This window comes from Solanum dulcamara, chromosome 7 (genome assembly GCF_947179165.1).
Source record: "Solanum dulcamara chromosome 7, daSolDulc1.2, whole genome shotgun sequence".
In the NCBI taxonomy this organism is placed as follows: Eukaryota; Viridiplantae; Streptophyta; class Magnoliopsida; order Solanales; family Solanaceae; genus Solanum; species Solanum dulcamara.
This window is the reverse complement of record NC_077243.1, coordinates 46,067,916-46,083,299: the sequence shown is the minus strand read 5'-3', so window position 1 is coordinate 46,083,299 and position 15,384 is coordinate 46,067,916.

The window sequence follows — 15,384 nt, the reverse complement described above, 5'->3', positions numbered from 1 at the left end:
ACACTTTTTCGCTGCCCCAAATTAAACTTTTATGTTATTAAACATAATTATACAGCTGAGGGACACTTCAAATAATTAATTCAAGGAACGAAACCCGGGAGCTTACCCCAAAAGGGCCAAACCCGTAGCCCTCCTCTTTGCCCCTCTATGTTTTTCTCTTCTTCTTTTCTTCCAAATTTCCAATCGTAAAGCTGAAATTTTGATTCCATAAACATCATAAATCACATATATACATATCCACTTACTTAGGGAACACCGTGGATAATTAATTCACGGAAGAAAAGTCAAGAACTTACCTTAATTTCCTCCAATTTGTGGCTACTCTTGTGAGCTCTCTTTTTCTCACGTTTGTCTCCTTCACTTGGCTGATTTTTGGACTCCAAATGACTTAAGAGTCATTAACATACATATATAGGGTCCCATAGGAAGTGGAACGTGTCATCCCCTAAGGGTGACATGTGTCAAGCCCTTATTGGGACACAAATCCACCCTTTCAAGGAGGGGCTGCCACGTGGTAGTGGGGCCCACCTCCCCCAAGCAGGTGGGTCACTTACTTGACCCCAAGAAGGTGGATCACCTTCTTGCTTATGTGCTGCCACATGTCACCCTCCCATTGGCTGCCCCGCGTAATTTTTTTTCTCTTCCTCATGGATTTGTAATCTCGTCTTATTTTAAGAGCCGATGTAATCCGTACTATGTAAGCTTGATATGTCCTTAAACAACTTAAGTGTATAAGACTCTTAACTTAGTGGCTTACATAGGTAAATCGAGTCCTACGACTCATTTCTTATCCTCCAACTCTTTACGGATTCGTATGACTCTATTTTCAACCTTCCTTCTCACGAGGTATCACAATCTTCTTTCCTTAGAGTTGTTTGATGTGTGTGGATAGTAAGGGTCTCATGGATACTTTGAAGATGATTAGGTACATGTGTCAAGGTTCAAAAGTGCGGGGTATAACAACTACGCTGCCACCTCTAGTGGATCTTAGAACAATAGTAACTGCAGATCCTGAAGCTCCAATGTCTGAGCCTCCAACTCCGTAGCTAGGGCCGAAAGATAGGTCCATAAGAAATGCAGTGCAATTACTGACTTGGATAATGGTAGGTAAAGCTCGAAGGCATGGGTTAGAGGTAGATGATGTAGATAGACATGATAGTTTGAGGGTCCGTGACTTCCTGACTTGTAACCCTTTAGAGTTTTATGGGTCGAGGCCAATAGATGACCCACAAGAGTTCATTCAATAGATGCAGCGTACATTGAGAATAATTAGGGCCTTTGAGACTGAGTCTGTTGAGTTGTCTACCTATAGGCTACGTGATGTAGCCGTTAATTGGTATAAGTCCTGAGAATTATCGAGGGGCGAGAGTGCTCCTTTAGCAGTCTGAGATGAGTTCGTGGAAGCCTTATTTGGCCATTTTCTACCTCCAGAACTGAAATGAGCCAGAATTTATAAATTCTTATAGTTAAGGCAGAATGGTAGGAGCATAAAAGACTATAGCCTGGAGTTTGACTCGTTGGCAAGGCATGCGCCCACTATAGTAGTGGATATGGCTGATAGGGTACATCTCTATGTGGTGGGGTTAAACCATTACTTAATTGATAGTTGTATGGCCATGGCTTCTCAGCCAGGCATAGATATCGCCCGGGTACAAGCGTACGCACAAGGGGTGGAAGACCAGCACAGAGGACATCAGCCCAAGAGAGATTCTCACAGAGGCCATGTAAGAGGACTAAATCAGCTGGTTATTATGGTGGCTTTTGAGGCAGGCATCCTCAACAGTATGGTAGATACCCTTCCCAGCCAGCCTGGAGTACACCCCTATAGTTCCTAGGTAAGGGATTTGATATCATAGTGTATTCAGGAGCCAGTCAAACCTCTAGGGTTTTAGGCTCACAGATGAACAGGGGTTCGTATCAATCGAGACTATCTTTACCTTAATGTTCTCATTGTGGTAGGTTTCATTTTGTGGAATGTCATTTTGACATTGATGCTTGTTTTGCTTGCGGCCGTCAGGGCTATGTTATGAGGGAGTGCCCATCCAGGGGCAGGCTAGGAAGTGCAGTTCAACCTAGCAGGCTAGTTGCCGTTCCTTCTTTTTCTGTGGCTATGCGCCCTATAGGGCGGGGTATGTAGACACTAGCAGGCCATGGTGGAGGCCATGGCGAAGCTTCCAGATTCAGTGGTCCTTCAAATCGCATATACGCCTTGGCGAGTAGACAAGTCCAGGAGGTGTCACCAACCATGGTTAAAGGTATATTATCAATCTTCTCCCAAGATGTGTATTTATTGATATATCTAGGCTCTACCATATCATACATACCCCTTTTGTTGCTGATATTGGATGCCCTACATAGCGGTGATATCTTGCAATATGTATGTATATGTTGGCCCTGTGAGGCTTTGTTAGTATTTCCTGCATGTAGGTTTGTGAGATGGTAAGAAATATAGAGGAAACTCTGCCAAAAGTTTTCCTAAAAATGAAAAGAGAATGAGAGATGGGGTTATAGTGTATCTTGAAAGGTCGTGTCCACCATAATGATAACATTTGACTAAAGGTTAAAATGTTGGGAGTAGAGTTATTGGCTACGGATATTATGACATAGTAGCACAAGAGGAAGGATAAGGAGTCTCTCCTAAGGTACAAAATAAGAGAACTTAAGAGTAAGTAAGGTAGAAAATAAGAGAACTTAAGAGTAAGTAAAGGAAGCAAAATAAGTATGACAAAATAGACTGCAACTGTGTGTCAGTACAATGAAATATGTGGAGAAGAATAATCAAGAGAAGGAAAGGTTATTAATAGAATTGAGCGCACTCTTTATAATAGCTTAAACAAAATTGAGTATCCGAAGCATGATAAATTAGTACAGGAGGTGGAAATCCCGACTCAGACATGGAAAGTAGTTAATATGGACTATAGTACAGGCTGATCTCGCATTCTGTGGAAGTGCGAGTTTATAGGGGTTATAATGAATAGGCTGACAAAATCAGCCCATTTTCTTCCAGTTAAGGCTACATATTCAATTGGGGACTATAAAAAACTGTATATCAGAGAAGTAGTAAGATTTTACAAAGTCCCCACATCTATTATCTCGGATAGGGAGGTTCAATTTGCAGCTAACTTTTGGAGATTATTCCAGAAGAGATTGGGGACACAGGTGGATCTTAGTACTATCTTTCACCCTCACGCTAATGGACAGGCCGAGCGCACTATGAAGACGCCACAAGATAGGTTGCGGGCCTACACTATTAACTTTAGAAGTAACTGGAGTGATCACTTATCACTTATTGAAGTTGCTTATAATAGCATCCAAATACCACCATATAAATCTCTATATGGTAGAGAGTGCAGAGCATCGATTGATTGGGTTGATAAATAAAAGGCCTATAGATGACAACCATCACAGAGAGTTCCTGAAGTCCTTGTAAGACCTTATGAGGCTAGTTGACATTTGAGGACGAATGTTCTAAAGGGGGGAAGGATGTTATGCCCCATACTTTCGTACTTCAAAATGCTTTCTTAAGCTTCTTAAAATTTGCCACACGACCCAGCATATCTGCAACGTAACCAAATAACTCTAAGGAATGGAGAATGTGATGCCCCATAGTAGGGAAGGTTAGAAATAGAGTTATAAGAATTCAGAAAGAGTTGGAGGCCAAGCAATGAGTCGTAGCACTCGACTTACTTGCATAAGCTACTGACTTGAAGACATGTCGAGCTTACGTAGCAAGGGTTACATAGATTTTAAAAGTAATACGAGATTATGAACCCATGAAAGAGGTGCAAGGAGGCGCAACACCTACTCAGAAGCAAGTAGGTGACTCACTTACTTGGGTGGACCCTACTGCTACATGGCATCATGTGAGTGGACGCAGGGATGAGGTGGCGCCCTAGGGGCTTCCATGTGTCACCCCTCAGGGTCTTCCACATGTCACCTCCTAAGGAGGTGTATATATGTATGTTATGCTGAAATATATTTTCATTTCCGCATGTTTATCCTTGGAAAAAAAAGAGAAAAACGTTGAAGGCATAGAGAGAGAGCTACGAATTGGCTCCTTCAAGGTAAGGCTCCAATTTTCGTTCCATAAATTAATTATCTAGGGTATACCATGATGAAATGAAGGTATTAGTAATGTAAATTTAGGGTTTGGAGCAGCACCAAAAGGATACAAAGAGTCTGCTAAAGTTTCAGCATGTTAAGGAACTTTCGAAGCCAATTTTCAGCAAGTTTAGGAAGCCGTTTGTTAAGGTATGGTGTGATTCTCTTTTCCCACATTTTAGTAAGGGTTTGTACATGTTATGAATGTATAAATATGGATTTGAAACATGAAAATATGCACTTTATGGCTGAACAATGTCGCAGGTCATGTAGGGGCTGTTTTGACGAGATTCTAACGGGTTAAAGTTTGGCTAGTGTCGTTGTTATTGTGGTATTGTGTTGGTAGTTGTTTTTTCGTGTTTCAGGGCTGGAAACATGTATATATATGGGTATAAGTGCTTCTGGTTACAGCCATGTGACACCCTGTTTTGTGTGATTAAGATTTTACAAAATAAAGATTGAAAATCGTATTTTGGAGTCGTAGTTTTGAGCGGGCTATTCGGGACTTGTTTTGTGTAATGTTGAAGTGGTATAATTGTGTATTGGCTACTGATTGTTTTTTTTGGTTGGCTGTACCAATTGAAGATGTATTTGGAAGTTCAGATAAGGCGAGTTATAGAGGAGATTCTGTCCGAATTCCATTAACTTCTTAACTAGCTAATAGACTAGTCGGGACTAGTCAAGAAAGGCGAATAAGGAATTGATGCCTATGGGTGATTGGTTGTGGATTTAGAAGCTGGAAAGTTAAAGGTTATTAATATGAGTATTATTTTCGTGTTAAATAGGTTTAGAGGACGATGATGCGAACGTGGTTACGAGTAACCCATAAGAGGTATGTAACGCTACCCTTTCTTTTGTTTTGGCATGTGTTCAAGTTAAGAATGAATGATATGAGGTTAAAGATAAATGTACTCATAAATGCCAAGAATAATTCACGGTCCTTATTTACTTTTTGATGAAAGCACTCTTACAGTAATTGAAGTAGGGCCTCTCAATCCTACCATATGTTAGGAAGTAATGAGTATGTAAAGCTATCCTTCCTTTCTCTTGGCGTGTCTTAGTCTTAAGTATGATGTGTATATGAAATGTGGGGACGAATCTACTCATGAGGTTCTGAATATGATGCACGACCCCTACCTACTTTTGGAAGTGAGAGCTCCTATGCTAATTTATTTCGGGCCTCTCATTGTTCCCTATATGATGAGAAGTAGAGGGTACATAAATTTGTTTCCTTACTCTTGGCATATCCTTGATAGAAGTGTAGTGTGTATATCTGCGTATGCAAGTGGGAATAATCCCATGCATAAACCCTCGAGCATACCTCCTGATCCTTATCCACTTCTGAATATTAGAACACCTACGCACCACCTCCACCAAGTTGGTAGCTTAAGTAAGTAAGTCATGTCCTACGACTCATTATTTGGTCTCCAACTTCTTCCGAATTCTTACAACCATATTTCTAATCTTCCCTACTATGGGGTATCACATTCTTCTTTCCTTAGAGTTACTTGATAGCATTATAGATTATCCGGCTCACATGGTGACTTCTAAGGAGCCTAAGAAACTTCTAAGGTACAAATGTATGGGGTATAACATCCTTCCCCCCTTTAGAATAGTCGTCCTCGAATGTGAACCAAAAACCTTCCTCAAGATCTTATATAGATTACAGGGAAATTTCTTTATATTGCAATATCTCATACTTGTTTCGCTTCCTTTACTTACTCTTAAGTTCTCTTATATTCTACCATAGGAAAGATCTCTTTTGCTCTCTCTTGTGCTACTTGTATGTCACAATATCAGTAGCCAATAACCCTGTTGCCAATATTTTAACCTTTAGTCAAGTATAGGCTTGCTATCCTTCACAATATTCTTAATATCTCATGAGTTGTTTTATTCCTACTTCATATCCGTCAAAATTCTCTTTCCCTCGTACTCTTCTCTCAATCACACCATTGCTCCTTTAGCTATAACTCGTCACAATTTCTCCTTACTTATCAATTCAGTCGATTCCTTCATATATTTATCTATCAAGATCTACTAGTCTTCTCTACAGCATCTGTTAGTATCACAAGTCTTTTCTAAGTCTCTTTCTACCATACCAGCATTGATCTCCTAGTTACTATTTGTCACGACCTAACCCCGTAGGCCACGACTGGAGTCCGACCTGGACTCCTGTATATATACCTATCCACTATAGTCAAATCGAGCTATGCACAAAGTGATACTACTTACAAAATCCCAATGGTTAAAATGTTTTTTTTGTGTACTTATGGCCTCTTCCATTCAAACCATATCATGAAAGGGCACGTAAGCCGACAAGGCTGCTGTAATAGAAAAACATTTACAATATGCCGTATAGGCACAATCAAAATAAACTCACAAACAAACATATGTTTACAGACCTCTAAGAATAGTAACAACAACATATGGTGGGATAGGGCCCCCACCGTACCCCTGAATATACAAATATATACATAGAAGGTCTAATACCCAAAGGCTTGGCTCCGATTCAATAGAGCTTCTCCCAAATTTTCCAAGTGGAACCCTAAGCTTGCAGATTCCCAAAGAGTGCATCTGCACTTGCGGGAATGAAATGCAACCCCCCAAAGAAAGAAGGGTTAGTACGATATATGTACTGAGTATATAAAGCATAACAATACATCACTGAGATAACAACTGAAATAGGGATGCAGGAAACAAGTATGACAGTTAAGAGTTCACTATACCTGCATTCTATGAAAAGAGGGCATGTATATCACCCTCACATATCACTCCTGGTCCTTCATGGGACTCGGTGTTACTAGACCAATGTATACGGTATCATACCATCGTATACGACATCATTTCATACCTTACCAGTATATTACTATGTTTTCATGTGTATGCTTATTTATTATATCTGACCCTTTAGTGAGGGACTCGGTGAAGGGAGTAGTGCACATTTATATCGTACCATTACCCTCTCATACCATCATATCTTATCATACCATACCCGGCCTATTATGGGTCTTGGTGTTATAATTATATCATCATATACCGTACCCGACCCACTAGGGGTCTCGATGTCATAATCATCGTATACCATATCCAGCCCTTTATGGGACTTGGTGTCATTATCATATATTGTACCTGGCCCTTTATGGGACTCGGTGTCATTATCATATACCATACCTGGCCCTTTATGGGACACGGTGTCATTATCAACCACGCATAGGTGGATCATTATCTGAAACTTAATAAGGTAGTCATACAGACTATCATTCGTGGATCAGGATAAAATCATCTCAGGTGCCCTTTGTGTGACCCTAGGGCTACATTAAGTGAAGTCTCAGGAGTTGTAGACACATTTTAGGGTAGTGCCAACCGGCTTAAGGAAATTAGGGACATCTGTCATCATAGAGTCCCTAGAAATAGGATCTTATATCCCCACTACTAATTGACATATAGATGGTTTAGGAAATATAGCTCAACTACGACAAGAGTTTTCTCGCCAACGAGTGAATATGAGACATATAGCCTATTTAGAACTTGGGAATAGTAGCTTCAGTATCTAGAAGTGAATAAGAGTTATAGTTCCTGTTTCCTGTGTGCCCGATTACTATGTCATGTATAGCAGGTTCGAGGGTGATAGCTCAGCTACCTTAAGAGCCTTAGCATTTAGGAGTGAACTCGAGTCATGAATTACACTCAGAACTTATAACTGGAACTACCTCTACCATCAAAAGTGGATGATAACTACGAACTATACTTAGAGCTTTACGAATGGAAATATCCCCATGTTTCATATATAAACCATTTATAACTTATATCTAAGACACACCAAAAGAAAGAAGAATACCCTTACATACCTCTTACGGACTTCCATTAATCATGTCCACGTTGTCGTCATCCAAACCTATTTAACATGGAAGCAATGAAAGTATCAAACCTCTGACTTTTCAGTGCCTTAGATTACCTACGAGTATTCATAGAACTCGTTTCCTCGCTTTCCTTCTTGACTAGTTCCTTAACTAGTTAAAGAGTTAGCAAAAATTGGGCAGCGTCTCCCCTTATAATGTGCCCTATCAGAATTTCTAATTATACTCCTAATAGATACATACAACCAACAACAATAACCTACAGCATATATATATACAATTCACATCAATCTTATACCACATAAACTCCAAACGACTCGCTCGAAACTACGATACCAAAATAAGGTTTCTAGTTTCCACTTTGCAAAACTTTTAACTGTACGAAGCGAGGGGGGGTCGTGTGGCTGCAACAGAAGCTCCCCCACATCTTTTAGGACACATTTAGGCCCTGTAAAACACACCACACAACCAGCTTCAACCTCCACACACACAATGCCTCATTTTGACTACAATTTAACTATGACGACTTCAATTTCGATCGCTTCTATCGTCGAGCATTTACATGACCTTTTTTATACTTACAGAAGTATACAAGGTATATAATACACTACATAACAACACCATAAAGTCCAAAGTTAAAGGAGAATACTTACCTTACCCGAAATTGGCCAAAGTTAGCCAAAATTGCACCTCAGAACTTCTTTAGTTAGGTTGAAACTGCGTTGACTGTTTGCTGTCCGTTTTGGCTGCACCAAGACATGATTTTATACTTCTAATACTTCCATATCATCATGGTATATTCTGGATAATTAATTTACGGAACAAAATCGGGACTTACCTATTTTTTTCCTCCTAGCCGCCACACTTTTCTCTCCAAGTTTAGGGTTTGTTCTTGACTTTTTTTGCTGAAGTTTAATGAATGAAAGCTGAAGTTTAATGGATAATATACATATATAGGTGTTCTTAGGGGGTGAAACGTGTCAGCCCCTATGGGGGACACGTGTCCAGCCCCTATGGGGGACACGTGTCCAGCCTCTATTGGGCCACCATATCCATGCATTGAAGGAGGGGCTGCCACATGGAAGTGGGGCCCACTTACCCCAAGTAGGTGGGTCACCTTCTTTCTTGAGGTGCTGCCAGGTGTCACTCCCTCATTGGCTGCCACGTGTCTTTTTTTCTCTTCCTCGTGGGTTCGTAATCTTATCTTATTTTAAGATCCTATGTAATCCGTGCTAAACAAGATTGGTATGTACTCAAATAGTTTAGGTATGTAAGACTTCTAAGTTAGTAGCTTACATAGGTAAATCGAGTCCTACGACTCATTACATGGCCTCCAATTCCTTCCGGATCTTTATGACTATATTTCCAACTTTCTCTACTACGGGGTATCACATTCCCCCTTCCTTAGAGTCGTTTGATAGTGTCGTAGCTTATCCGGATCTCATGATAATGTCTAAGGAACTTAAGAGACATTCCAAGTTTAAAAGTGTGGGGTATAACACTATTGCCATCAAGTCAGCAATTAACTCATTCCTCGAGGTCAGCCATACTTGTAGTTTAGTCAAATCTTATCATTACGGTGGACACGACCTTTCAAGATACACTACAGCCCCATCTCTCATTCTCTTTTTATTTTTAGAAATGTTTTGGCAGAGTTTCCTCTATATTTCTTACCATCTCAAAAAATCTGCACAGAAGAAATACCAACAGTGCCTCACAGGGATGACATGTATATATATATATGTACCACATCTTATTATAGCTACATAGGGCTCCCAATAACAATGCATATATATTCTGGAAGAAAAGTAAGAATAAACCTATAACCACATTTGGTAACGCCTCCTGATCTTATCTGCTAGCTAAGGCATAGATATGATTCAAAGGACCACTAGCACTAGAAGTTCCACCATGGCCTCTACCATGCCCTGCTGGTGTCTAAATACCCATCCCATAGGGCGCATAGCCACAAAAGAAGATGAATCAGCACCTGCCCCCGAATGGACACTCCCTCATAACATGGCCTTGAAGGTCACAAGTAAAGCAGACACCTGTCCTAAAATGGTATTCCCCAAAATGAGCCCTATCACAACGTGGACACTGAGGTAAAGGTGCCCTCAACTTATGTGAACCCCTGTTCATCTGTGAACCTAAAACCCCAAAGCTCTGACCGGCTCCTTAATGCCCTGTGCTATTGAATCCTCTACCCGTGAACTGTGGGGATGCACTGCGAGCTAGCTAGGAAGGATACCTACTATACTATTAAGGCTGGTTCCCTCAAAACTTCCCTAAATAACAACCCGACCTAGCTATCTTATGCTGGCCCCTATCATAATCTTTATCGGGTTGTCGCCCTTTATGCTGATCCTCCACCCATTATGCATACGCCTGTACCTGAGTAATATTTATGCTTGGATGAGAATCCATGGCCATACAACTATTAATCAAGTGACGATCTAGCCCCATCACATAGCGATGCACCCTATCAGCTATATTGGCCAGAATAGTGGGCGCATATCTCGCTAGCGAGTCAAACTCAAGGCTATAATCTTTAATGCTCCTGCTATTCTGCCTCAACTATAAGAATCTATCAACTTTGGCTTGTTTTATTTTTGGAGGTAGAAAGTGGCTAATGAAGGCTTCCACAAACTTATCCCAGACTGCTAAAGGAGCACCCTCGCCCCTTGATAATTCCCAAGACTCCTACCAATTAACGTCTACGTCACGCAGCCGATATGAATCCAACTCAACAAACTCAGTCTCAGAAGCCCTAATTATTCTCAACGTATCCTGCATCTGTCGAATGAACTCCTATGGTTCTTTTGCAGGTCTTGACCCATGGAATTCTGGGGAATTATAGGCTAGGAAGTCACAAACCCTCAAGCTGTCTTGTTTGTTTGCATCATCTAGGCCATGCATTTGAACCTGTCTTGCTATCAGTCCGGTCGCCAACTGTACTGCATCTCTCATAGATCTATCCTCCGCCCCTTTCTGTGGGGATGGAGGCTCCTACAATTTCTTCCCTAAGCTCGTCTAGAGGTGGAGGAATAGTAGAACTCTCTAACTGAGGCACAATCCTTGGCATAGGCTGGGCACGAGCTCGAGTAACTCTCGGGGCCTGACCAGTTTCCCCTTCTACCAACTTGCCCTTCTAGGCGGTGTTGCTTTACTCGGAGGCATTACTGCAAGCATAAGGGTAGGTTAGTGAAAGTTCATCCTAAGAACATAGCTCTATCGCACGATCTAAGACAAGAAAGAAAAATAACATCCTAAATGTCCTTAGTCTCCTGCTTATAGATGTGATGCACAACACACCGATAAACAAGACTCTACTAGACACGTTCTGTGGACATTCTAAGGAAGGACCACTTTCATACTACTTTTGTCACGACCTAACCCCGTAGGTCATGACGGGTGCCTAAACTAAACACTCGCGTATTCCCCTGCTAACTGTAAGTAACCTTGTCTCCTAGTTGCATCATAAGAAGTCAACAGGCATGGTAACATATAAGCTGATGAGGCTTCCATGACAAAGGGAACGTCCCAAAACATAAGTCTTATAGGAACCACTGTACACACACACATATACAACCCACATACATTTCCAAAGACCTCTACGAGTAAGAATAGTAACCTAAGGCAGGACAGGGCCACCACCATACCCGTGAACAAATTAATAAATACATCGAGGGTTAGTACCAAAACTAGGCTCCGGCACAATAGAGTGCTTCTGAATTGTTGAGTAGAACTCCTATACTGGTGGATCCTTAAAGTGTGTATCTATACCTGTGGGCATGAATACAGCCCCCCGATAAAGGGGGGTTAGTACGTCATATGTACTGAGTATATAAGCATAGACATCATAAGGAAATTACAGTTGGCATAAGGGTGCAGGGAACAAGTATAATAATTAATAAATCACTGTAGCTGCATCTTGTAAAACGACATTATGTATCTCAGTGTCATATTCCATACCCAGCCTATTGTGGGACTCGGTGTTACAAATGTATCATTATGTTATCACATGTGTATATATACCGTACCCGAACCTTTATGGAACCCAGTCAATAATTATGTCATCTTACCATCATATACATATATCATACCCGGCCCTTTATGGGACTCGGTCATACCCGGCCTTTTATGGGACTCGGTCAAATCCGACCCTTTATGGGACTCGATGAATACTTATATAGTCTTATGTTATACCTGACCCTTTATGGGACTCAATCATACATGACCCTCTTGTGAGGGACTTGGTGGAAGATATATTAGACATATGCACGAGCAGAGCAGTGAGTAACCATATGCAAGCTAAATCATTATCTGAGACTCCGTGAAATAGCCAAGTGAACCATCAATTGAAGATTCGGGTAGTTATTGTCTTGAGTACCCTCTGAGGGTCATTAGGGATCATATTAAGTAGACCCTTAGGTGTCATAGACGTGAATGAAGATAATGCTATATAGCTTACGCAATCAGATACATTCATCGCCCTAGAGCCCTTAGGAATACGAGCTTGCGTATCCAGTTACTACCCAACATATGGAAGGCTTGAGTGTAGTAGTTCAACTGCTTTAGGACCTTTAACATTCAAAAGTGAGTACAAGCCATGAGTTACACTCGGAACCTATAAATGAAATTAACTCTAACTCATATCATATACCTCTTCACTTACATTAAGACATTTCAAGAGAAGGAAGGGATAAGCTTCACGTGTACTACCTTTCGTCATGTAGAAGACTTACAAGACAATAATAACTATCGCAGGAGTTCTAACATCAAAAAGTGAATAAGATTTACAAACTATACTCAGGGTTCTATGAATGGAATTATCCCCATAGTCTATATACCATCCACTTATGACTAAGACATGCTAAGAGAAAATAAGAGATAAGCTTTACATACTATCTACTTTCCCTCATATAGTCGTCATACACATATGTGCCGTGGAACATATGGCCGGATCCTTAGATAGTAACATATTTACTACTTGGCCCATCAAGGGACTCGGTACCATAAACATTTCATCATAACATCATAACTGATGTCAAGGACATATCAAGAGAGAAGAAGGGTAGCTTTACATATTTATGCCAAAAACATGCCAAGAGAAAGAAGGTAGCTTCATATACCTCTTATGGGTTACCCTTCACCACGTTTGCCTCATCGTATTTTGAACCTATTTAACATGGAAATAATACTAAGATTAATAACCTTCCACTGTCCAACTTCCCCATCCACAACCAAGTATCCAGAGGAATCATTTCCTTATCCATTTTCCTCGACTGGTTTACTACTAGTTCCAAAGTCGGTGGAAATCAGGAAGCACCTCCTCTATAACTTGCCCTATACCAATTATAATCTTAGCAGTCATATTTACCACAACAAACAGAATCTATATACAATCAAATCACTCCAATACGATGAAGTAAAAATTCTACACAACTCGCACAAAACTACGATACCAAAATAGAGTTTTTAATCTTTGTTTCGTAAAACCTTTAACCATACGAAATGGAGGGTCGTGTGGCTGAAACCAGAAGAACCCACACCCTTTTTAGAACAATTTCCATCCCTGAAAAACACAACCTACCTAGCTGCAACCACAGCACCATAATCATAACACATTACTCGACTTTGATTTAACTATAACGACTTTAATTTAGTTTATTTCTAACGTCAAGTATTCTTATGAAATTTTTCCACTTAAAACCTCATTTAAGACATTTAATGTACTGAATAACAATACCATAAACTCCTATTTGAAAGGGAAAACCTTACCTTGCCCGAAACTCGCCAAAACTCACCTCGGAATCTCTTTTAGCGCGGCTGAAACTTCGTGGCTGTTGGTTATCCTTTTGGTGATTCTCCAAACCATAATTTTTCATTACTAAAACCTTCATATCATCATTTTATACCCTAGATAATTAATTCACAGAATGAAATTGGAAAACTTACCTTTTTCTCCTAAATTCGTAGCTCTTTCTCTCTAGTTTAGAGTTTCTCTTCTCTTTTCTTTTCTTTTCTAGAATTTTCTTGAATGAAGATGAAACTTATTAGATAAGAATGAATTCAAAAGTCATAAAACATATATATAGGCCACCTTAGCTGGTGACACGTGTCAAAACCTAAGTGGTGACATATGTTAAGCCCTCATTGGGCCAACGCACCACCTCTTCCCTCTTGCTCCAGCTACTTCCACATGTCACCTTCTTTTCCCCCTAGTGGGTTCATAATCTCATCTTACTTTAGCTCAAGTATGTAAGATTTCCAAGTTGGTAGCTTAAGTAAGTAAGTCGAGTCCTATGACTCATTATTTGGTCTCCAACTTCTTCTGAATTCTTACAACCATATTTCCAATCTTCCCTACTATGGGGTATCACATTCTTCTTTCCTTAGAGTTACTTGATAGCGTTATAGATTATCCAGCTCACATGGTAACTTCTAAGGAGCTTAAGAACCTTACAAGAAACTTAAGAAGCTTAAGAACCTTCCAAGGTACAAATGTACGGGGTATAACACAACATACCAAAACAGTCCCCCAACACGGCCCAATTGGAAAGTCAACATTAACACATACAATTCCCTTTACTTTTAACACATAATCTATAACCATAATAGCAAAACAACAATCAACCCAATTTAATTTATGCAAATTCCGATTCTACCCATTTCAACACCAATATTTAATCATGGGGTTTTCTCATTTAAATTTCATTTAATTCCTTCATCCTCGTATAACAACAAAAATCACAACGTTAATTAAAATTGATTCATCCTTTTTACTTCAAAATAGCCCCTCTACGGTTTTCAACACCCTTTAACAGTAATGTGTATAATTTCATATTTCTAGCCCTTCAACATACACAAATTACCTTCAAATACAATACTATAATAATAACAACAATAATCAAACTTTAATCCAACTAGAACAACTTCAATTCTGTCCATTTACAACGTCAACAATACCCATGTAATTTTCTTACTTCCAACCCCACTTAATACAAAGTAATCTCTCCATTACAACATCATTGACTCCAATTTGAAAAGAAGAACCCTACCTTAGCAACTTGGCTTGTCAACGTGGGTGAAAGTTGACGACTTTGATTAACTTGACGTTGCTGCTCGTATGATCACCCCACGTTATTGTAGACTTTCTAAGGGGTGAATTACTTTGTAAAGATTAGGTTCAGATCACTAATTTGGGCTGTAAGTTTAGCTAGCCATGGGTGAAGTTCTAAGTCTCTCTATCTCTTTATTTTTTCTAAGTTAGGAAGAAGACTAATGAGCTAAAGATGAGATCTTAGTCATGAGTTTAGACCTATATACACCACCCTTGAGAGTGACACGTGTCATCCCCTAAGGGTGACAGTTTTCAGCCCCTACACATGTCCAGCCCCAAGGGTGACACGTGTCTAGCTCC